The sequence below is a fragment of the Hesperophylax consimilis genome, chromosome 6 (genome assembly GCF_061612785.1).
Source record: "Hesperophylax consimilis isolate HC1 chromosome 6, BYU_Hcon_1.0, whole genome shotgun sequence".
NCBI lineage: Eukaryota > Metazoa > Arthropoda > Insecta > Trichoptera > Limnephilidae > Hesperophylax > Hesperophylax consimilis.
In genome coordinates this window covers 26,181,563-26,205,394 of record NC_142841.1, presented here as the reverse complement: position 1 = coordinate 26,205,394, position 23,832 = coordinate 26,181,563, and the positions used below count along the sequence as shown (strand labels likewise).

The 23,832-nt window shown below is 35.5% G+C and overlaps 1 protein-coding gene across 4 annotated transcripts in view; it reads right to left on the bottom strand.

Annotated features, from left to right (window-relative positions):
- Gdap2 (ganglioside induced differentiation associated protein 2) overlaps window positions 1-23,832 on the bottom strand; it is a 213,550-nt gene that overhangs the window by 161,529 nt on the left and 28,189 nt on the right. For 2 of the 4 annotated variants that reach the window (XM_089632502.1, XM_089632499.1), the window contains exon 2: window positions 763-963. The gene's annotated coding sequence lies outside the window, so the exon portion shown is untranslated. Of the gene's footprint in view, window positions 1-762; window positions 964-8,960; window positions 9,168-23,832 lie in introns of those variants that run through there. The other 2 variants (XM_089632500.1, XM_089632501.1) reach the window with 2 other exon arrangements.

Here is a 23,832-nt window from a genome sequence, read left to right as displayed (position 1 = left end):
TATAATGTACACGTATAAAACCGAAGGTTCCGACCGCAATTTTAGAAAGAAAATGTGAATTTTCGGGAATTTTTTATTAATTATTTTAATATGAAATGACCAAAGTGAGATGAAAATAATGTTCAAAAATAATTTGAAAAAATAAAAAATGTATTTTGTTTTTTTTTCAAAATTTTAATTCGTTAATTGTATGTTTATTTCAAACATTTATTAGTTTTCGGATACTTTTACCAAACACGGCCAAAGCCATTTCAAGCAACGTTTCAATTCTGAATGTTGGTCTTACCGCAAAATACAACATATTATTTTAAATGATTAAATTTTCAAATAACACAAATTGATACACTAAAATTTCTATGCGCACGCCGGAATTTTAACGCACAGGCTGTCACTTTTAAATGCTTTAAAAATATATAGCTTTACTAAAAAACTTTATTTTTAATTTACACAATTGATAAACAACCGTTTGTCATGCATAGATCGTTACGTCTAAAAACACGTTTAATGGTAAAGCCTTTGATGTATAACCATCTTATTGCGACCTTAATAAATTAGTAGTTCTGTTAACTAGACCATGTAATGTTCATTACTCCGTAATGAGAGTTCGCAACAGCCGCAAAGCTCATGCGCTCTGGCGGAATAAAAAAAGACTATCAAACACGGCTACCATCTTGACAGGATTGACCGGACACGGAACACACAAACAAATTCATAGTGTGGGTTGGTTGGATGGGTATTACATGAACGGATTAACATTCTTACCTTAGCCGAGGGTCCAAAACAACGAGGACAGGCACAACAGAACACAATAACGAATCACTACAGCCTCGGAGCTGACACTTGTCTCATGCAGGCAGAACTAGCACTGCACAGCACGGCACCACAGCACCAGATCGGTAGCACCACACACAGCTATAGTCCAGTGAAGCCGTCAGGCGAACCCCGCGCTGGGAGAGCTCATTTCTGCAACAGACAGAAAAATATATTACTAGTAAAAGATCAATGGTTTCGTTGCTTGTGTGGCACGTAGCGCCGTCTTGTTAAAAGTAAACGTTTTCCAGATCAATACCATCCAATTCCGGCCATAAAAAATCATTAATCATCTCTCAATAGCACAATCCATTCACCGTTACTGTTGCTCCAGCCTCATTTTCGAAAAAGTAAGGTCCAATGACTCCGCCGGACCATAAACCGCACCAAACAGTCACACGTTGAGGAAAGAGAGGCTTTTCAACAATAACTCTTGGGTTTTCCGAGCCCCAGACGCGACAATTTTGCTTGTTGACGAAGCCACCGAGGTGGAAATGGGCCTCATCACTCAAGATGATTTGCATTTGATTCACTCAAGTGAATTTTAATAATTTCAATGCGTTGTTGAAGCGTGTATTGTTTCATTTTTAATGGCGTAGTTTTTACTTGTCAAATGTCAAAAAATGACAGCTTCAAAAGTAACATCTTCCGAAATAGCGGGCTATTCAAAATAACACCTCTTATTGGAAAACCCCGTATAATTTGTAGAATTCAACAAAGTACTGATATAGACTAAGCTTAGTTCTATAAATGTAGTCAATAATTATATTTCAATAGTACCCCCAAACTTGTTGCCAAGGTCGTGCATCCTGTTGGTTAGTGAGTGTGCCTAATAGTTGGTTGTGTATGTATTGCAGAAGATTGTTACATTTTGTCTTGTTCCTAGTCGGAAAATGGAATTTAATTATGGCAACGATGGCAGGACTGTCAATTAACTTGTAAATAACTCTGTGCAACACAACCAGGTGTGACATAATTCTCAAGTCTGTCAGATAATTACAATTGATTCATTAAACTGACATAATTAATGTATTTAATCGTAATTTTGAGCTTAAAATGTTCGTAACTAATATTTGTGCTGAACTATTTATATATTGTTAGAGTGAACTTTCTACAAAGGGGGCCGAATATGTGAATTATATTCCGCTTCTAAATAATGAAATATAGAGGGTTTTCATATAATATAAGGACTTAAAATCAGGTAAAGTTCTGCAAAGGATGGAAAGCATTTTTAAAGCCTTATTTATTAGGTATATCCTAAGTGAAATTTAGAACACCAGAAAAGAAATAATGAAATTGCAACAGATAAAAAACAACAATATATAAAAATTATAATAAAAATCTTGTAGGTTTACAAAAAAACAACATAACGTTTTGGAAAACATTGTATAGATCAGATAACGTAAATAATAAATAATCCATGACTTTGGTGCATTGAGCCAGTATTATACAGGGTGACAGAAATACGCAAAAATTTAAGACTTCCGAACGGCTTTTCGATTACCTATGTCACGAAATTTTGATGTGAATCGGTATAAGATGTTGAAGGGAGTAGATATAAAAACATAACACTAGAGAATATTATGTACCTACAGGCATTCCTAATAAGAGTTTTTCAGGTTGTTGTTTTGTAATGTGAATAAAATAGTTATTTTCATATTTTCCCCTTCATTGCTGATGGGCTTTCAACCACCAGTTTCCATCAAATATTTCAGGAGTTCGATATTTTCCCATTTTGCTGAAAGATGTTTACGTCGCGCGTCAGAGGGCGCTGCGAGGGCGCTCTGTTATAAATATTGCCCCCAATTCCAGAGGACAGCGCCAGAGGCTAGCACCAATATCACAGGAGGGTTAAATGTTACTTTTCGTGAATTTAAATGGAAAAGCTAATAACGTGGGCAAATCTGTCTCTCGGGATACGGCGCACGTTACTCGGTAGCGCTATTGTGACCTCTCTTCCCACTAACGTCGAATGTAACTGAGAGAGATATAGAATTAAAATGAAACTTTCGATTGGAGGATCACAGATACAAAGGGCGCCGCACGCCGGTGATCGTGTTATGAAGTGTGAAGCAGTAAATAATTTGGTGGAGCTGATGAATGACGAATTGCATTGGTTCCCCGGAAATGAATAGAGAGCAGTGAACATACCGTGCTCAGTTTACAATGCACAATGCGCTTCGACACTGATTCCGACGATTCTTACTCAGTTTACAATGCACAATGCGCTTTGAAACTGATTCCGACGATTCTTACTCAGTTTACAATGCACAATGCGCTTTGACACTGATTCCGACGATTCTTACTCAGTTTACAATGCACAATGCGCTTTGACACTGATTCTGACGATTCTTACTCAGTTTACAATGCACAATGCGCTTTGACACTGATTCCGACGATTCTTACTCAGTTTACAATGCACAATGCGCTTTGACACTGATTCCGACGATTCTTACTCAGTTTACAATGCACAATGCGCTTTGACACTGATTCCGACGATTCTTACTCAGTTTACAATGCACAATGCGCTTTGACACTGATTCTGACGATTCTTACTCAGTTTACAATGCACAATGCGCTTTGACACTGATTCCGACGATTCTTACTCAGTTCTCAACCATGCACATATTATACAAAACGTTGCGTCAATTTGAAAAAGACACAAATGAAATTATCTCTGAAATAAATACCCTTTTTTTTACTCGAACAAGTAGTTCGACCCACTAATAGTTCGTGTGACTTTTGACGTTTGGCGTATGTAATTGTACCTTCGACGAGACCCAATAATAAGAATGTCATCCAGTGTACTCGTATGTACTTTCGACGGCGATTGCAAGCGGCCTGATTTGGAGAATCGATACCCGTGAGAGAGGCGCCTTGACGAAATCAACCCGAATAGTAGTACAAGGGGAAGATGAAATGAGATTTTTTATCGTAACTTCTTGACCTAACACTTTGACTGGATTCATTAAGAAGTATTACAAACATACATTATATAAGGAATGTTTGTGTCGACACAGGACACATCCTTGTCAGTTAAACCTCACTCAATAATCAGACGCTCGACTTTTGTTCTTTTAGAATTTTAGATGTTAATTTTAAACTAATTATTGACTTTTGTCAGTCGTGGGCGGGACATCCGTCGTGGGGTGATGTGCGACGTGCGTGGGAGAATTACACCTTATTATGCCCTGAGTCCACGGCCACGTGGCGTGTGGCAGAGCCGTGCTTCTAACTCCACGTTCCCCCAGGAATGCGAGTACGAGATCAATTATTAAAAATGAACACAGGCCACCGTGTTCCTCATTAGGTCATTGTTGTCTCAGGACAAGAATTTTACTTATCAAAGGATAAAATATGCATGGGCTGACAGATAATCGATTAAGGAGCATCCGAGTCAATAATAAATTAACATTTATCGAGCAAGCTAAGAATACACGAAAGAAAATTGTAAAAAAAGATTTGTTTTTTGGGAAGGATTCGTTAAAAAAATTCCAGAAAAACTACAATCACTATATACAACTCAATTATTTCTCCACTTTTGAACTACTGCTAAACGATTCTTTTCTTATGTAACGAAAGAAAACAAAATAACTTGCAAATTCTCCAAAATAAAGCAGCGAGAATTGAGAATAATTCTTAAATAATAGATAAAGAAATAGATTTTAAAAAGTAACTAAAATGTTTGAGATCTAAATTGGCTAGCAGTGAAATAAAAGGTCACGTTGAATCCGATGATATTTATACAGAAAATAGTAAACAACCTGCTACCAAAATATTTTTTAAACAAAATTATATACACGGGCATTCGTAGACATAACACAAGAACATGCAATGAAATTAGGCTACCAAAAAAGGACAAATCCAATACACAAAACAGATTACTAATATACAAAGGAATGCAATATTATAATGAGCTGCAGGAAACTATAAAGTCTGGCGAATTTTAAATATGCAAGGCGGTTATGGAAACCATTTATTGAATAGCCAACACCTCTGCCATAGGTCACCCCAGTGATTCGCTACGTTTGGTGCCTTAGCGGGGGTGGCTGAGTTCATCGGGTGAGGTATGTTCAGAACTCGCCTGCCCACCAGCTGCTTGGCGGGCCAGATCGGGAGAGGCTGGTTTGGGAAGACCCTGTAACCCATCCAACTGGTCTCTCGACCCATCGCCTTGCACCGCTGTAGGAGGGATACTTTGATCACACTGATCCCCCTGAAGAGGCGTTTCTTACAGACCAAACGCGCCACCCCTGAGGACGGTGGGAGGTCAGAAGGATGTCCGATTCGAACTAGGAACCTTCCGCCCCGCCTCCGACAACCCGACGCTACTTCAACTCCCTAGGGTCTTCGGGTTCCTACCCAACTGTTCCCAGTTAGACTTTCGTCAGGGCTCCATCGGGAAATCGGCGGGCGCGGTACCCGAAACTCGCATCGGACAGCCTGATCACAGTTTCACCCAACTCTGGACTGCCGAGAGGGAAGTTCTTAGCTCCTCTCTCAGATGTACCTTAGTTCATACCATTTTAATTATAATGTTCTGACTTTTCCTTTCAATTGCATTATGTACACAAAACTGGTTTTGGCGGACCTAGTGTCCTCCTATATGTTTTATTCTTCATCTCTATATCCACTAATCAAAAGGTAAGCATTTACTAACACTATACTAACCTGTACATAACCAAGCACTTGCATACTGCTTGCTAACAACGTATGCGGGGACATTCGAGGTTTAGCTTCATTCTTTAAATGTAGAGTCGTTCATGAAAAAAAATTAGAGTCCATGCTAGTGGCCTGAAGGGGTAACCATAAGTTACCTATACCGGAGCGGGTAAGTGGTGGGATCCTCGAATGATCCCCAGATTCCTACCCAACCCTCTTACCAGAACTTCTACACCTTCTAAACTGGCCGAAAAACAACACATAAAAATCATTTTACAAGACCCATCCAATTTTTAAAATGATAAAAATATTACACACGGTGTTATGAAACTCGTGAAAGATGAATATCAATCACATTTGGGGTCGTTTTTTTTAAATTTGTGGTTCAATTTACGTGTAAATCCAGTTCAATATTTTTTGAGTGAAATTTAAAATGTGTCAGCCAGACTCCTAAGGTTTTTTTAATCCTTTGGTTGACAAAAAAAGAAGAAAAAAAACGAAACGCTCCGATCGTTTTTTTGTTTGTTTATGATTCCGAACACCTATGTAATATAAGAAATATAAGAAAGTACCTACTTTATAGCGTGACACAATCAGTTCCAATTTTGAATATGACGCTTAAACTCATATCCAATTCTAGTTTGTTAATCCAGAGTTACAATCACTCACAGACAGACTCACAACCAAAATTATTATGTTTAATGATAAGTATAATAAAGGTAGTTTCCATCCATACAACATTTTATCTTATTCACGCTTAGGTTCAAATTATCATTATTACAACCGCTTTATTAAACTTTTAGTCCACGGTACGTTATTCAAAAATATACACTTTTCGTAACAATCGCTGGTTTTCCAATGCTAATGCCATTTTATAAATTCCTTTGTTATAACAAACAGAAACTCTTTTGTACGACAAAATGAGTAATGGGCACAGAGGTATTTTTTTCAGTTTTCACGTTCAACAGTTCTAGTGAACCAACAACTAACATACAAACTCTCCTTATGGTTTTTTTATCCAGTTTATCCAGAATTTTTCAAGATCAGTCAAGTAAATATAACTATAAGATGGTGGTAGCAGTTAGACACGTGAAAGGGTACTGTTATATAGAACAAGATAGATAGAGGATAACGAACGAATAAATAAGTAAATTTGACGGTCTCAGTGGTCAAAGGGTAAGGCTCTCGACTAGCAAACCGTAAGGAGAAATATTACTGACAAAATATATTGCTAATTTATTAAGAATCTTTAAAAATTGAAGACAATATTAGTGATTTTTAAACGAAAATCTGAAACAGAAAAATCAGAAAAGGAAACGGTCACATCTGGGACTCGAACCCAGGACCCTTGTCTTTCCGGGACAATGCTCTACCAACTGCGCTAATGGGACCCTATCCTGCTCGGTCACTTTTAACTGTATCATACTTCGAATAAGAACTACCAACATTGTCTTCATTTTTTCACCGCACATTTTTATTGGCAACTATCTTTATGTATTGCGATCATACATAAAGATAGTTGCCAATAAAAATGTGCGGTGAAAAAATGAAGACAATGTTGGTAGTTCTTATTCGAAGTATGATACAGTTAAAAGTGACCGAGCAGGATAGGGTCCCATTAGCGCAGTTGGTAGAGCATTGTCCCGGAAAGACAAGGGTCCTGGGTTCGAGTCCCAGATGTGACCGTTTCCTTTTCTGATTTTTCTGTTTCAGATTTTCGTTTAAAAATCACTAATATTGTCTTCAATATTTAAATATTACAATTTGAGGTTTTACTCAATAAAGTTATTCCGAAAAATAAATATTAAGAATCTGGTCAAATTATTTGAATTCCTCTTAGGACTGCAGGCCTTAAGAGGAAGCTACAAGCCAAAAATGGGCATTGATAAACGGAGTCTTGAAACGTTCAATTTCAAGCACAAAACAGTTTATTTTTATTTTATAAATAATTTTATAATAAAGGAAAAAAGTTAACCAAGTGAAACTGTCACAGATAATCTTACTTATAATACTGTATTTTTTAAAGTTGTTTCCTTTATGCGTTCATACATTTTTGTAAAAAAAAATTTTTTTATTAATTTGCATTTATATTTTTTATTGAGTAATTTATTTTTTTATTAGTATTCTACTCAAGTGAAGCGATAGGAAAACCTTCAATTTATCTAAAACATATTTTTTGGTATTCATAATGTATATCAATTCGTTGTAAAGATTAATCAAAATAGTGATTTGGCATTAAGCTTCGCCTTAACGAATGAATACGAATATGTTATTAGGATGTCGGAAAACGTGTTCACAAAAATTCTAATACTGTAACATAGTCCTTATATATATTAGGAAAAGGACACCTACAGGAACACGTATTCCGATATATTCTGAATATACTCATATTTTATTAGGTAATAGATTGCAATCACGTTTTTGACAATATTTCAATGAATAACTCATTTTTCTCCTTGCGGAGGTCGTGGGTCAAACCCCAGCGTGCGCTAGTAAATTTTTATTTGATTATTTCACAATTTAGTCATATTTGTGGCATGTCTAAGACCAAAAAATACTCTCAGTATCGCCCTGGTGTAAGATCACCATTCCGAATTGAAAAGTTGCTTGAAATGGCTTTGGCCGTGTTTGATGACAAGATTTGTATGGCCAGGTTCTTCCCCACCATCCTCTTCCCATGTCATTCTCCCCCCACTACATTCAGCCTGACAATGTACTTACATTGGGGATGCCGTAGTCTCACTGGCTCCAGACGGTTGGGAGCAGTTGGTCTAAGATTTAAAAAAAAATCTTTAGATCACATATTTTTTGACTTGTCCCTCTCTGAACAAATATCCCCTAACTGCCTGCCCACCATTGAACATCTCACCCCTTCTAAGTCGGATTTCGACTCCAATCTTCCATATAATTTTGAAATTTGCCAATACAAAATTAATACATAAATTCACTTTCCCTCTGTGGAAAAACTGTGTGTTTAAAATGATTGCCTAGAACACTCATGAATATCAGGAATCGCGTTATTTTTACAATTTAAAATCAAATATTTTTTAAGTGTATTTATTGCAATGCTTGAGTCATGAAGGTGAGATATCTAATCAAATCAAAGCTGTAATATCACGGATACGTGAAAACACATTTGTTTTTATTATCAGTTTCAAGAATAATACCAACTTAAGATTACAGTTTTACGACCGATGGACGTCATAATTCATAAATATTATCGTTGACAGAAAAAAAAAACAAGTAATCAACTTACCTGTAGTAACGTAAGTGTATTATAAAAGAAAATATCACGTTGAAAAATAAATGTTTATAATTTTTTTTTACATTTTTGTTATTATTTTATCAAGTGGGTTTGTACTGTGAGTGATTTATCTCTTTTAAGTACCTGTACTTTTCCTCGCTGGTTATTATAAAAAGTTATTATCAGATAAACGGATTAGGGTCACCTACTATTACAATACAGTACTGTAGTAAGTGGTACGTACGTGTTGGAACTAACAGGATGAAGCCCTACAGAAGCGTCGTCTACCTTTATAATTTCCAGTCTATCCTCTCGTATAATGCAGGAGGTATAAACGTCACACAGCAGACTGACGACAGTAGACACGGGCACTGCACAGGCTCAAACACACCACAAGACAGAGGTAGACGACAACCGGCGGACTCAATCACCGCGACTACACTGAGCGAAGTAGAATATAAGACTGGTAGGTGCTCACTGTTCGCTGCAACTAGCCACCCGCCCCACCCAGACACCCGCCACCACCCACCCAACCAGTCCCCCACAGGTAATATGAGACCACAAGGTAGAAATCGATACCCAATGCGATCAGAAGCCTTTTGACAGACAAGCTGCAAATTTACATTTTACCGAGTTGTTCCATATTGTACTTTCAACATCATGTTTAGTAGACGAGTTTACTATTATAAGAAATAAGGAAAATATATATTTTTTACATGATCCTACAACCTCCAATTAACGCCTTTTTTTATGTTTGCACTGCGATGCGTAAACAATGTTTATTTATTATAGTCAACACTTAAGAAGCTTACCAATAAATAAGTTGATTTTTTTAACGCATTAATTATTTTTTCTATATAATATTTATAATTTACGCGAATGTATAATATTATATTAAATGTAATCCCAATATTGGTCTGCGAACCTTTTGTAATTTTTAAACATAAAATGGACTGTCATCAGAATGTGACGGCTGTGGGAGTGGCGCGATGGCGTGGTGAACAGTGGATATTTGGAAGGAATCTGAAATACCATATCACCATACCAGTCACTGAGGGATCACTGAGGGATCACTGAGGGATCACTTAGGGATCACTGAGGGATCACCGGGTTGATCAGTTTCCGTAATAGACTGACCGGCACAATTGTTGCAAGGTCACTCAGGTATGTACTCCAAAACTGTCAAAATGGGTCAGGTAATTGAGTAAAAAGTTGGGTGGGGGAATGGAGAACATCATGTTAAAGGGAGATGCAAATAGCTTGGTCAACATTAATATTTATCTGTTATATGTACTTTTTAATCGAAAATTGGCAATAGATTAGGAAGACAGGCTTTTCATTTTTTTCTTGAAAACAGAAACGAAAACGACCCGTTTCAATTACCGTATTTTACTAAATAAGTTCGCGAATATTTTCGCGGGAAAGAAGGAGAGTGCGAGTGTGAGAGAGCTGCAAAAAAATTTACTGAGAAGTTATAAACATGGGGATGCGCAGTGCTTTTGTATTTATATGCCGGGGGGTAAGGATAATACGGTATTAATTTAGAATTTGTCGCGAGGTCGGAAAATCATGTTTTTTTTCATAAACGCCCTTATTCAAGCAGGAATTTTCTCTCCTCTGACGTCATCCGAGAGGGGGTCATTGTTCCCCGGTTGGATCTTTGTTTAAATTATCATTTTATTTACAAAACAACTTTGTTGAAAATATTTTCTAATTAGATCTGATGGATATCATTCAATTCAAGATTTCTCCTATTTCCCTTCAAAACTTAAAAACAAAAGTACAAAAAACAGATTCACGAACACGCTTGAGAGAGTGCTTGAATCCCTATTAATTTAATTTGAATGTTGGATTATACCATAATGAATTTATTACTACCAGGCCTTAATTATTATTTGTTTACTTCGCATTAGCCGACCATACGGGTGTAGCACCGGTGACTAACGCAAGCCGCTCCCGACAATTGAAAGTTTTTAAAATGCAGGAGAAAGTAAAGCACATAAAAATAGCCAAACATTTAAAATGAAACGTTCAGGTAAAAGTATAAGGAAAATTGCTGGTCACTTTGCATATATCTCCGGAGGTTACTTAAATTAGGGGATTTGGGTATTACTCCACACAGCATCCCCAGACCCTCCACACAGCATCCCCAAAGATGACATAGGCCCTGAGGGAAATTATTTTCTTCACGGCCTCCTGTGTGGAGTAAATATAAAAAAAAAACTTTATTCTGTTTTCGTGGGATGGACCTAACTTCCTACTCTGGCTAGCAGGATTGATGTTACTTATCGCTCTGTTGTTAGGTACGGATCTAACTTGACACTCTGCCTGTTCGGAATGAACCTAACTTCCCACTCTGCCCAGGAAAAATGGATCACATTTTATACCGGGCGGAATGAAGCTAACTAACCACTTTTCCCTGGTAAAATAGACCTAACTTCACACTCTACCCAGGCGAAATAAACCTAACTAGACACTCTGCTTGGGAAGAACGGACGTAACCTGAAACTCTGCCTAGGCTGAACTTGCTAGCTGACCAGGATGAATGGACCTAACTTGACATTCAGCCCAAGCCGGATAGGCATAATTTGCCACTTTGCTTAGCCGGATTTTGGCCTAACATACATCCATGTCATCTCTGCCACCTGGTTGCGCGGCATGTTCGTCCAACCCGCCTGGGGAAAAGTGTAAAGTTGGATCAGAGTGGGTCGGACGGACGTGAAAAGGTCACAATGCCCTAATTAATCAATGTATATATTTTCCGACGTCAAAAAGCACACATTTCCTTTACAGGATCGATTATGTACAGATGTCAGATTATTTACACGAAATGTTTCGCATTTTCAAAGGGTTGGCAGGCATCTACCGCATTTATTGCGTCGAGGAGGTAATTAAGTCCAAAAATGTACAATATAATTAATGAACAGAGGCGAATGACTAATATTATGCTGTCGATTGGCGTGTGGCGACTAACTGGGATCGGAGGACGAAAGTACAAACATAAAATAATTGGGTTCACACGAAAAAGCTTTCAAATATATTATCACGCTAATTAAAGTACATAATAATATGGATTTCCCGGCGAAGGGTGAGAACTTTTATTATGAATAGGTACGAGATAATAAGAGTCTCTATAACTACAGACGTAGGACACAAACAAAAAATGCACCCTCATGTAGGGAGATAAGGGGGTGTAGTGCAAGAGGAGGCACAAAGCACGTCTACCGACCAATGCGTACGAAGTAAAACCATACCGAGAAGACGCCAAATGAATACAGCCTCAAGATTAGGCTCTTTTGTTGTTGTTTATAGTTTCTTTACACGATATCATTGTTTATATTTCAATTATTACGTTGCTTTTTTCTCACACTATTTAAATCACATATCTCATCGTAATCTCAGTTTCCAAAGAAAATATAGAAAAAATAATTGATACCGTTTCCAGCTTATTGGGTGCAGGTAGCGATAAAACTCCGGCATTCTTTATCAAAATGTGTAGCAAGGTAATGTCGAATTCCCTATTATTACTCTATCAATCCTCATTGATAGAAGGTGTCTTTCCGGATCATTGGAAATGTGCTCATATCACACCAGTATTTAAGTCTGGGGTTAAAAATGATGTCCAGAACTATCGCCCAATATCTAAATTACCGATATGCAGTAAGATATTTGAAAAAAATGTTCATAAACAACTGTATGATTGTATATTGTATCCAGTCTGTAATAATTGCTAACCAAAATAGATTCATGAAAAAAAGATCTCGTCTCTAATCTTGAAATTTTCACTGAAAATATTTCGAAATCTATGGATGATCAAATCCAAGTTGACGTAATCTATACAGACTTCTATAAAGCATTTGATAAAATTGATCAAAGTATTCTTTTATCTTAACTACTAGCTCTGGCAATTCACGGGGATTTGTATCGATGGTTAGTCTCCTATCTTAATCACTCGAGGAGTAACTAATTATGGCTTTATATCTGAGATTGTAAATATACCTTCAGGTGTGCCCCAAGGATCTCACCTGGGACCGTTGTTGTTCACAATTTTCATCGACGATATTATAAAATGCTTTAATTATGCAAATATTCTACTCTTCGCCGGCGATATGAAAATATTCCTTCATATTAATTCTATTATTGACTGTTATAAATTACAAGAAGATCTATATATATAGACTTGATGACAACTGTATTATCAATCATCTCAACATGAACACCTCAAAATGTATGTTATTACCTTCACTAAAAACAAAATAAAATTTGAACATAACTACCACATAGCCAGCCAAGTACTTAAAAAGCTTACACAAATTCTTGACCTAGGTGTTCTGCTTGGGAGTAAACTTACATTCGAGGCGCATGTTGATATGATTGTGAAGAAAGCCCTTAGAATGTTAGGATTCTTATTCCGTATTGGAAAAGAATGAAATAATATTCAAACTCTTAAAATATTGTATTTTTCTTATGTTCGCAGTAATCTTGAATTTGCTTTTCCCATTTGGGATTTTTAATATAATATTTATGTAAAGCGCATTGAAGCTATCCAAAAAAATAAACCATTTAAATTTTAAGATGATAATTTAAAAAATAAAAATAATTAATAATAATAAAATAATAATAATGAATATTTTAAAACATTTCTTTAATAAATTACCAGAAGAAATTGGAAGCATTGATGATAAAAAAAACAAATATTGAACTATATAAAACAATATTTTAAGGAAATCTATAACAAAAAAACTGAATACCCTAGTTTCACTTGCAAATCTCACAAATTATTCCACTATACTCTATTTATCCTCCATAATATATATTTTTTCTTCCTTCCAAATACAATAATTTGTATAGATTTTAATTTTGTGATTTTTTTAAACTTTGTAACCTAGTTATATTATTTTTTCGCAAATGTACACTTCTCTTCCATCCATAAGCAAATGCTTTCAACGGAAGTGTAATATAAATTAAAACAGTATGACTTGTAAACATTGTATATTTATTGTAAAAAATACAAATAATAAACAAATAAACAATAAAAAAAAATATTGGTAACCATGACTTTAACAGCTCGATGGAATATTAAGGACTAAAAACTAGAAGAGACTCCGCAGATATAATATATCTCCATACAATTTTCAATGGCCTTATTGATTGTTCGCCCCTTTTGTCTGAGATTAATTTTAGAGTCCCAAGCTTTAGAACTAGAGACAAATCACTTTTTCATCTTCAAAAATGTTCTACTAATCTCTGACAAAACGCTTTTATATTCAGAGCGTGTAACTTGTGTAATAAGAATTTTAATGATATTGATATATTTTCGTGTAGTTTAGGAACATTATAATATATACCTTAGCTACTATTAAATAATTATTAATAACATACTGCAAGTTATCATGTTGATATGAACCATGTTCAGATGCATGTGATACATTTTATAAACATTTGTTCAGTTTAGTTGTAGTTATATACATATATTAGTGATTATTGGTGTTGTCAGTGAGTATAAAATTGGTATAATGTCATTTATTAATTTTCTTATATCCTATGTTATTTTTATTTCATTTAATATTTACAATTTTTTGTAAATATTTTTAGCCCACGGGTACTGGACCCTTAGTTCGTGTTATATTCTATGTTTGCGTGAAAATCTGTAATTAGATTTTATTTGTATTGTTTACAGGTTTATTATTTAAAAATGTAAAAAATTCTGTTGGTTTGTTGGACTTTTATGAGTCGGTCTCAGTTTGTACCGTAAACGGCGATCTACTGTATATTAAAGGATCAAAAATAGTCAAAGGGTTAACGTTGTCCACGTTAATTGTTATCCCGTAGGTTCCATTTCATAATGATGTTCAATTTATGGTTTACACTTGAAAAGATCAATTCTGTCCGCTCTGTTTTGTTTGATGAAACGGCACTGTGGTACATACATGTCATGGAGTAGTATTATTTTGATGCAGGGCTGTCAATGAAGAGGCGGATTTTCAGCTTTCATTTACTGCCCATTCATAATATCCTGTGACGAGTGGGAGCGCATGCGCGGGGTCACTGGCCGCTGCATCCAACCAATCCGTTCCGGTTCCAGTTCTCCAGGGCCTAACTGGGCCAACAGCACCGGGACGCGCTGACGTCACGATGCCTACGTCACGGGATGCTGTCTCTGTGACCCCGCCGTGTCCCACTGACCTAGGCTTAATAAAACTCCATTCTATTTTACTATAAATAGCATCCGGCTATAAATAGAATGGAGTCCCGCTCCATATTCAGATTGGGTTCGAGATGAAAAGCCGCGGCTGGGAAATTTAATTTCGTTGGGGAGATAATGAATATTTCTCTAGCGAGTCCTCGATATATCAATGGAGACTGCTAGGTCAAAGGTTATAGGGAGGTATTCAAAAAAGGATACGGAAACCTACCCACAACGGCAATTATTTTGACTATTCACAGATATTCTTGGTCCTAGCTGATGCTTGAATAAAATTAATTTTATTATTTTTCGGAATAACTTATTGAGTAAAACCTCAAATTATAATATTTAAATATTGAAGACAATATTAGTGATTCTTAAACGCAAATCTGAAACAGAAAAATCAGAAAAGGAAACGGTCACATCTGGGACTCGAACCCAGGATATGATACAGTTAAAAGTGACCGATGAGGATAGGGTCCCATTAGCGCAGTTGGTAGAGCATTGTCCCGGAAAGACAAGGGTCCTGGGTTCGAGTCCCAGATGTGACCGTTTCCTTTTCTGATTTTTCTGTTTCAGATTTGCGTTTAAGAATCACTAATATTGTCTTCAATATTTAAAAATTAATTTTGTAAGGAACTGTATTAATTTAGGGCAACTTTTGAATCGGGGGATAAGATATTTTTAGACACAGAAAAATGTTGAATAAATTCCTCGACGATTATTATAGTTTCGTGTCATTTGTAGGAATTGGAAAGTATATCGTTGTTTATTGTCTATTTATATTGAATTTGATTTGAACTTGAATATTCGAACTCTATTTTTTTGTAATTGTTGTATTGTTGTTAAAAGCTTATATCAAATTCGCCTAATCCGAAAGGTGACTTTAATCCTTATGTTTTTTTTGCCTTCCTAAAATACATGTACATTGATAACAAAAATTCAATTGTTAACTATGTCCAATAAAGACATCATTTTCGGACACAAACGCTTTTATAAAAAAGTTATTTAGTTTCAAAGTTGAAAATTGATGGTCCTCCCACTTTACGGTAGCGGAATAGTTCGTATGGACGATGGAATAATTAAATAAAAAAGTGGGAAAAAAGGCTCCACAAATGTTTTAGTGAATCATATTCCGTTGCGATTGGTAAGTTTATGCCATTTCCATACATTGGAAAAAAGGGCTTCACAAATGTTTTAGTGGATCCATATTACGTTGCAATTGGTAAGTTTATGTTACTTCCATAAATTGGAAAAAAGGCTTCAGAAATGTGTTAGTGGATCATATTACGTTGCGGTTGGTAAATTTATAATATTCCCATAAATTGGAAAAAAAGGCTTCACAAATGCTTTAGTGGATCATATTATGTTGCGATTGGTAAGTTTATGTTATTCCCATAAATTGGAAAAAGGCTTCACAAATGCTTTGGTGGATCATATTATGTTGCGATTGGTAAGTTTATGTTATTTCCATAAATTAGAAAAAAGGCTTCACAATTGTTTTAGTGGATCATATTACGTTGCGATTGACAAGTTTATGTTATTTCCATAAATTTGAATATTCATTAAATTTGAGTCCATTTGAGGGTTGGATTGAGTTTGAAGGATGATTGTATTAGAAACTAGTTAGCTTTAAATCTAATACTCGGAGTGGTATATTTTAAACACCTAGGCATTAAAAACATTTCCCTTGTAGTTTCATGACAATTCGACACTTCAACAATTCAACACATCTTTAAAAAGTATTATATATATCTAATGCCAAATATGACAAAATAATCCTTCCTCTCCCTACCACACACAGTCACACAACATACCCCTATTGGGGATGCCATGGTCCAACTGGCTCCAGATGTCAGGGACTCTTGTGCAGTATACAGTGCACGTTAAATTCAATTTAATTCAATTAGTTTATTCCTTTAAAAACATTACAAAATTACATTTTAATCCGTTTTTAAGTAAATTTGTAAAATGGTACATAATAAGTAAGCGGTGTATCAACTATACCAGCATCAATAGAGCTTCACCTTCAGCTAAATATGTCGATATCCGAATTAATTCTGTTCAACAGCAAGACTGCTCTTCCCACCGGCATGACCATTGGCCAGTTGGTCCTGCAGGCCGGGAGATAAAACAGTCTATGCTGTCGGTGACGGAGATAACCATCAGGAACAGAGAGACTAATACTCTCCATGTTAGTCGGATTTTCAAACCATCCACGAATCAGTTTGAAGAAGAGTGATACGTTACTGCCTTTCAAGACTTTAAACTAAGACCAATTGACATGAAACTAAGACAATTTAGGAAGATATTCTTCACAGACAACAAACACCCGTAGTATTTTTGTGATACATATTTTGTTTCACCCCAGCTCGACACGGTCTCATAAAAGTTATGCTTTCTCATTTTGCATTACGGTGAGATATTTGATTTAAATGGTGCTAGAAAAAGAGAATATCAAGCTTTTAGTTTACATTTGAAAGTTTACCATAGACGCTACCTAAAAATTGAAACAATTCTATAAAACTACATTTAGCATTTGAAAACTATATGTCAGGTTTTGCAAAAAATTTAATAAATATTTTTATATTAAACGAAAAAAAGTGAAGGGACAATAAATTCTACGATACGTTTGCATAATAACTTCTTTTTTTAGTTAGGTGTAAAAGTAGCAATTGAAACGTTTACAAAACCATCGACATACCGACGTAAGCGACTTTAAAAACTTTATCTAAATATTTGTAATACTAAAATCAGAAAGAGTCTTTCATCTGCATTTCAAAAACAGTATTTAATTTTGAAATATGTTCAAAGACAGCCAATTTATCTGGAACCGAATGTAATGCGAAAATATTTTTCGTGCAATCTGCATTCTGACAGTTTACTTAAGAGAAGTACATTGCGAAATGTCAGAGGTTTTAGAGGTTAAGTAGAAATAAAATGAAATATTAAGTGTCTTATTTCAATGCAAAAAAAAATTGTTCCTTTATAAAGACGTTGCTAATGGCTTCTGACAGAGGTCTTTGAGATCAAATGTTTTTACCGGAGTTTCTGTTTATGTTTAGGCTTCACAAAACGGATAACACCTGCGGGATTGCGGCTGGCGGTGTCTCTGACGAGAGGTTAATCTAAATTTTCACCAGTTACTGGTCACTACTATATATTATGCTCGAGTGGTGGTTTGTGGGGTTGAAAAATGGAGAGTCAGATGCAATTCACTGGTTATAATAAATCTTATTTGTAAGCCAGCCATATTATTTTACTATATATATTTGTACAACTTACTCGAGGTGATCCTTCACCAAAATGACGCTATACAAATAAGCCACACATTTTATTATTATTTTATTTATACCTACATCTAAATATAACTAGAAGAAAAAGATTATTTTAACTATTACCTACGTCAAACTATAACTGCAAACCAACACTAAACCAGTCTTTAATTCTGACATACACCAGCACAAAACACGATCACAAAATCAAATACATTTATCCTCATCTACTTACACAACCAAATTTGGAATTAACTCCTTACAATACATTGCACATAAGCAATATAACGCATTACCAAAGTAATTTAAAAATTCCGGCAACGAACAAAAAAACATTGGCAAAAGCTCTTAAAAGCTATTTCCTTAGCAGTTTCATTAATTACTAACACAATCTTTCTCTGGAACTCCATAATAACATCTGCGTTTATTTATTTTAATGTATTTTATGTATTTGTCTTGTCCTTAATCTAATGTTGTCTTTCCCGAAATGAGTTTCATAAACTCACTGGGAATAATACATTTTTACTTTGTTATCATTTTGTAATGTATTATGTGTAATAAAAAAATGAAAATAAAATAAAAACTTGATATACTCGCATAAAAGACAAGAAACACCCCGTCAAATGCAAATTTGTACTAAATTAATCCAAGTAATAACCGCACTCCGTAAGAACTACAGCCTCGTACACCACAAACCACAAAATAAATAAAAAATATGCTACTAGAGCTAATCGTAAATGATTCTACTTTGGAAATGATTGTTATATGAGGCGCGCCTCAAACTAAACAACGCACGACCATGTCAGCTACCGTTCCGATCCCCACCCACACCGTCTACATGAAATGAAATCGCGGCTCTCGGAGGCGGGCCCCATCTCTGCCTCACTAACGTATTAGGTAGAAACACACTGGGCCGACGTACGCTATGTAAGCAATGCATTACGATATCTGGACTAATTACAATCTATACATTTTCTATAGCAAAAGACACCTGCATGAACACGTATTCGGAAACATTCTGAATAGACTAATATTTTATTGGAAATGGATTGCAGTCACGTTTTTGAAAATAAAGTTTTTTTCAATAAATTGGCGATAGTCACTTTTCTTCGTGTAGTGTGCACGTTGACCTGGGTACGTAGTGATACGTGAATCGCGTACGTCGACCCAGTGTGTTTATACCTTTATTGTACTGTATTGTGCAGAGGCTGTGCAAGCGGAAATCCACGTGTGACCGGCCGCGTCACACTATATGATTAAAAAAAACAGTCGTACTTAAATATGTAAATATTAATGGGTGATATTTGAGGCTTATACATATATAAATTGGTAATATTTATTTTGAATCAATGTATATTTTAAGTGTTTATTTTCCCATTTTTTAAAAATTTTTGTAGAGGAGGCAAACCCTACCCTGCCTCATTGCACGAACCACCAATGTTGTGCTACATGTGTGTTGACTTTGACCCAGTTAGTGTACAGTGCACACTGCGCACTTCACTCTGCACAGTTCCTATGCAGAGGGTTGCTTCGACAGAATGGAAATGGATTACACAGTCTACAGAGAGGGACTTCCTCAGCATCCCTGTGAGCGATATGAGTCGCGTACCCGGGCCGCCGAATCAAGGGGCGGTCTCTTGAATAAATCGTATTTCAATAATTTGGAATAAATTCTTATCAGTACGCATAAAAAACATAAGTGCAAAGTCTAATCAGACATAATAATTTTTTTAATGGAAATGAGTTTGTTGAAGGGTATGTGTGCTAGAACCATGTAAGACCGAATTACAAATGAGGAAATCCGAAAAGAATAGGTGTTTTTGAACCAACGCCATTAATAAAAAGGACGCTCAATGCTCAGTTGCTCAGATGGTTTATAAATTTCATGGATCATAGTTAGGGTTGCCAGATGTCCCGTTTCGGACCGGACAGTACGGTTTTTTGAACGGCTGTCCGGTCTAGAAAATTTTGGAAAACCGGACAATAGAATATATGTACCTCACTCACGAGAGAATTTACAGAGAAAAAGCCGTGAGCACTTCTGGCGGGTGGTAGCAAGACTTGCGGGGGAGAGGGGCGCCAAAAACGCTCTTAACGTTTACCAAAGAGCACTGGCCTATATTGAAAAGTATTTCCCATTTGAAAACAATACCTACAAAACAGTTGCTTGGATATTGAACGCGTAAGATTACCTACGCTAGATGAACTAATTGAAATATGATCACTGTCCCCATGGAAGCAGCAAACTCCTCCTGAAAATCTTGACGAGGAACTGGATGCACTGCAAAGTACTTTTCTTTCACTTGAAGGAAAATCCATTAATATGTGGTATAGGTTTTTCAACGATGAATCAGCACCGAATCTGTTGAAAATGGTACAATATGTGTGAAGTGTTCCTGTCTCCAATGCATTCGTAGAAAGAGTTTTTAGTGTAATGATTATGTATGAACTGATGAAAAATATCTACTAGGTGGGAATACCGTAAGAAGCGAATTATGTGTTTTCTTCAATTTAAATTTCAGTTGCACTGAATTTAAAGATACAATTTCAGGCAATAAACGATTATTAAAAGCAGTAGCATCTAGTGCCAAATATGTTAAAAAGTGATTTTTTGCTTACCAATAACAATAATAAATATAAGTTTTAATGTTTAATAAGTGTTTCATTGTGTTCACCATCAGTAATTTTCTCTGTTTATCTGGCCAAAATCGAAGGGGTTTATGATTAACAAAGGACCCTTTGATTTTCGACAATTTGTACGAAAAAAAATCAAAGGGGGGACCATTTGATAAAAAATGTTCGGTTTTTTATCCGGACCATCTGGCAACCCTAATCATAGTTGAATCGAATTCTTAATGAAGATTCGTTTCAAAATATTGGCACGTCTATCATGTTTTAATTATTCATGAACGCTAAATATGTAGACACACAATATAGAAATAATTTTAACATATTGATGATTAAAAATACTGGATGTGTGAAAGCTTACATAATTTTTATTCACTGTTCCAAAATCTCAAAACTAGGGTTAGTTTTTTCACTCGTACAAATAGATTTTTTAGTATAATATAGATACTAGTAGACTGTTTATTTGAGTGGTATATTCAGTTGCACACAAGCGGCTGTAACAGCGGCCCTGTAACAGCTTAGTGACGTCACATTGTTATGTTGCAGTCCCCGGCGCACGCGCTCTTCTCCTGATCTAAGCAAATCTGTATCATCATCATCGCTTTCCTCCATGTGGCAGTGCAGGCACAAGGCACTGGCATGCCACAAAATGCATCGGGCGCCCTTTGCTTACAACTCCGGCCCCCGGCCTTGCGCTGATGTGCAACTACGGGACACTCCAACTAATATAAATGAAGGGGACTGCATTGATCACTTTACATCTCATCTGACTTCTGCTTCTCAGCTTTCAGCCCTGCTTTATTAACATGACTTGAACAAATAACGTTGTCTGTAGCTCGCAGTATCTAAAAGTGTAATAAATCAATGACAAGCCACGGGATATTATGGCGAGACTGTCAACCTGCATTTGTAAAAGATATACATGATAGACGAAGCGGAATTGAATATGAAAATGAAAATAAATATCGTCTTCCATAAAATGCCCTACATTGTTAATCAAAGTTTGTTGTTGTGTTTGTCTAACACGATAAGAAAATGTTACAGAAAGGCCTGCTGCAATAACTATTTTCAGCTAACTGTATTGTTTTCATGCCGAGCTGTTGCAGTTTCCAGTGAAAAAAAAACCATAGGTTTTTTCAATAATAATTGTAACTAAACTTTTTTTACCCACATTTGATAAAAAAAATAAAACAATTTAAATACCAATGTTGTCTTCACAGGGATAATATACGTAATTATAGTGTATACGTTGTATCGTGGTGAAGAAACCATTGGTATTGAAACATGTGGATTATTGTTTTTAAAAAGTGGTGTATTTTCATTTAAACAAATATTTATTTCGAGCAGGTATTTCAAAATACTTTTTTAAAACATTCAATCCTCAAAGTCATATCTTGCAATGTTTGGGCAGAGGGTAATCACATTGCTAGTCAATCGAAGGGAGCCTACTTTGCCTCAATACAAATGGCTATACGTGATTCAGCAATTCATCCATTTTTCCAAAAGTGAAATTGCTAACTTATTGGAATGAGAATTTGACATTGTTCCGTTCCTTCTCACCTTTTTAAAATTGACGTGCTTGACCCACCAGATTGTACTTTTTGCAGTCTAGAAGTAAGGGAATCTTAGATCACATGTTTTTTGGTAGTCTCTCTCTAAATAAATATTATATCTATCTTCTATTCTATAAAGTTTCAAGCCTTATTTAAGATTACTTCCAAACAACATCTCATCTCTTCTAACTCTCGACTCCAATCTTTGATATAATTATGAAATTTGCCTATTTAAATAAAAATAACATATAAATTCACCTCGCCTCTCTCTATAATTTTAAATGATGGCCTTGAACACCCTTGAAGGGTGAAATCTATAAAATGAAAAAAAAACAGGCTTATGTTTACAGAAAAAATGTCGTAGACCTTGGGTAATTATTATTAAAACGCGGGTCTGAGTAAAACCCAAGTACTTAAGATAAGATCAGTCTCTTAATTTGGCAGTAATTGGAGTGTTTATCTTGGGTTATATTGTAATTCTTATCAACCATGGCGAAGTGTAGCCAAATGTAAAAAAATCATTAAAATCAGCACCTATTTTTTGATTGGTACAATATAGAAGAGAACAAACCGCAAACTTCGCCGGAATGAAACCTACAGTAATTCGATAAAGTGCAGTGAGTAGAACGCAAAGGCTAATAAATATGCAGTTCCCAGGGGCGCAACGCGACGTAATTCAACAGTAGCGGGGTCGAAGATTTACATTTACATATTGCGAATAAAAATATGCAAAATATATCATTTCTTCATCAGCATAAAAATAATGCATGATCTTCAGTCCAACAATTGTTCTACATAATTTATTATTTTTAATGAAATGAAAAAAAAAACATGAAATATTGCAAATAATATAAAATCAAGCTAAGATAATATAATAACTCAACATAATATGCAAACGACATATTTTATAATTTATGCATCGAATTCATTTAATTGGATATGTTTAGTCTTCGTTTTTTTATATGGCAACCACGGTTTCCAAAATATCTGCAAGATATGAAAATTCCAAAGCTCCCATAGCCTGGAAATAGCCCCGATATGAACGCTACCGATAATCTATAGTCGATTGTGAAGAAAGAATTGAAGAACAAAAATAACCACCCATCGGGGAATTCATTCAATATAGCTGCAAAAATGAGGTGCATGCACAGCTTGCCGACTAGGGTTAAATTGCTTCTTAAGGAAAACGGAATATTCACCAAATATTAGATATAAGCCATTCATGTAATTATACTCCATTTAAGCTTGAAAACTAAAAAAAACGTTTGCGTCTAATAATTTGTACATAATTATGTATTTATTTATTACAAAAGTAAAAAATTTCAATCCTGCGTAACTCTGGATCATGAAATCAAAACCTTGGAATTGATTTAAATTTTATTGCCATTTTTAAAATTGGAACTGACTTGTCGGAAAATATTTAAAGTATTATTGTAATTGACTGAATAATGACAATGAGGAACTGCTGTCCAT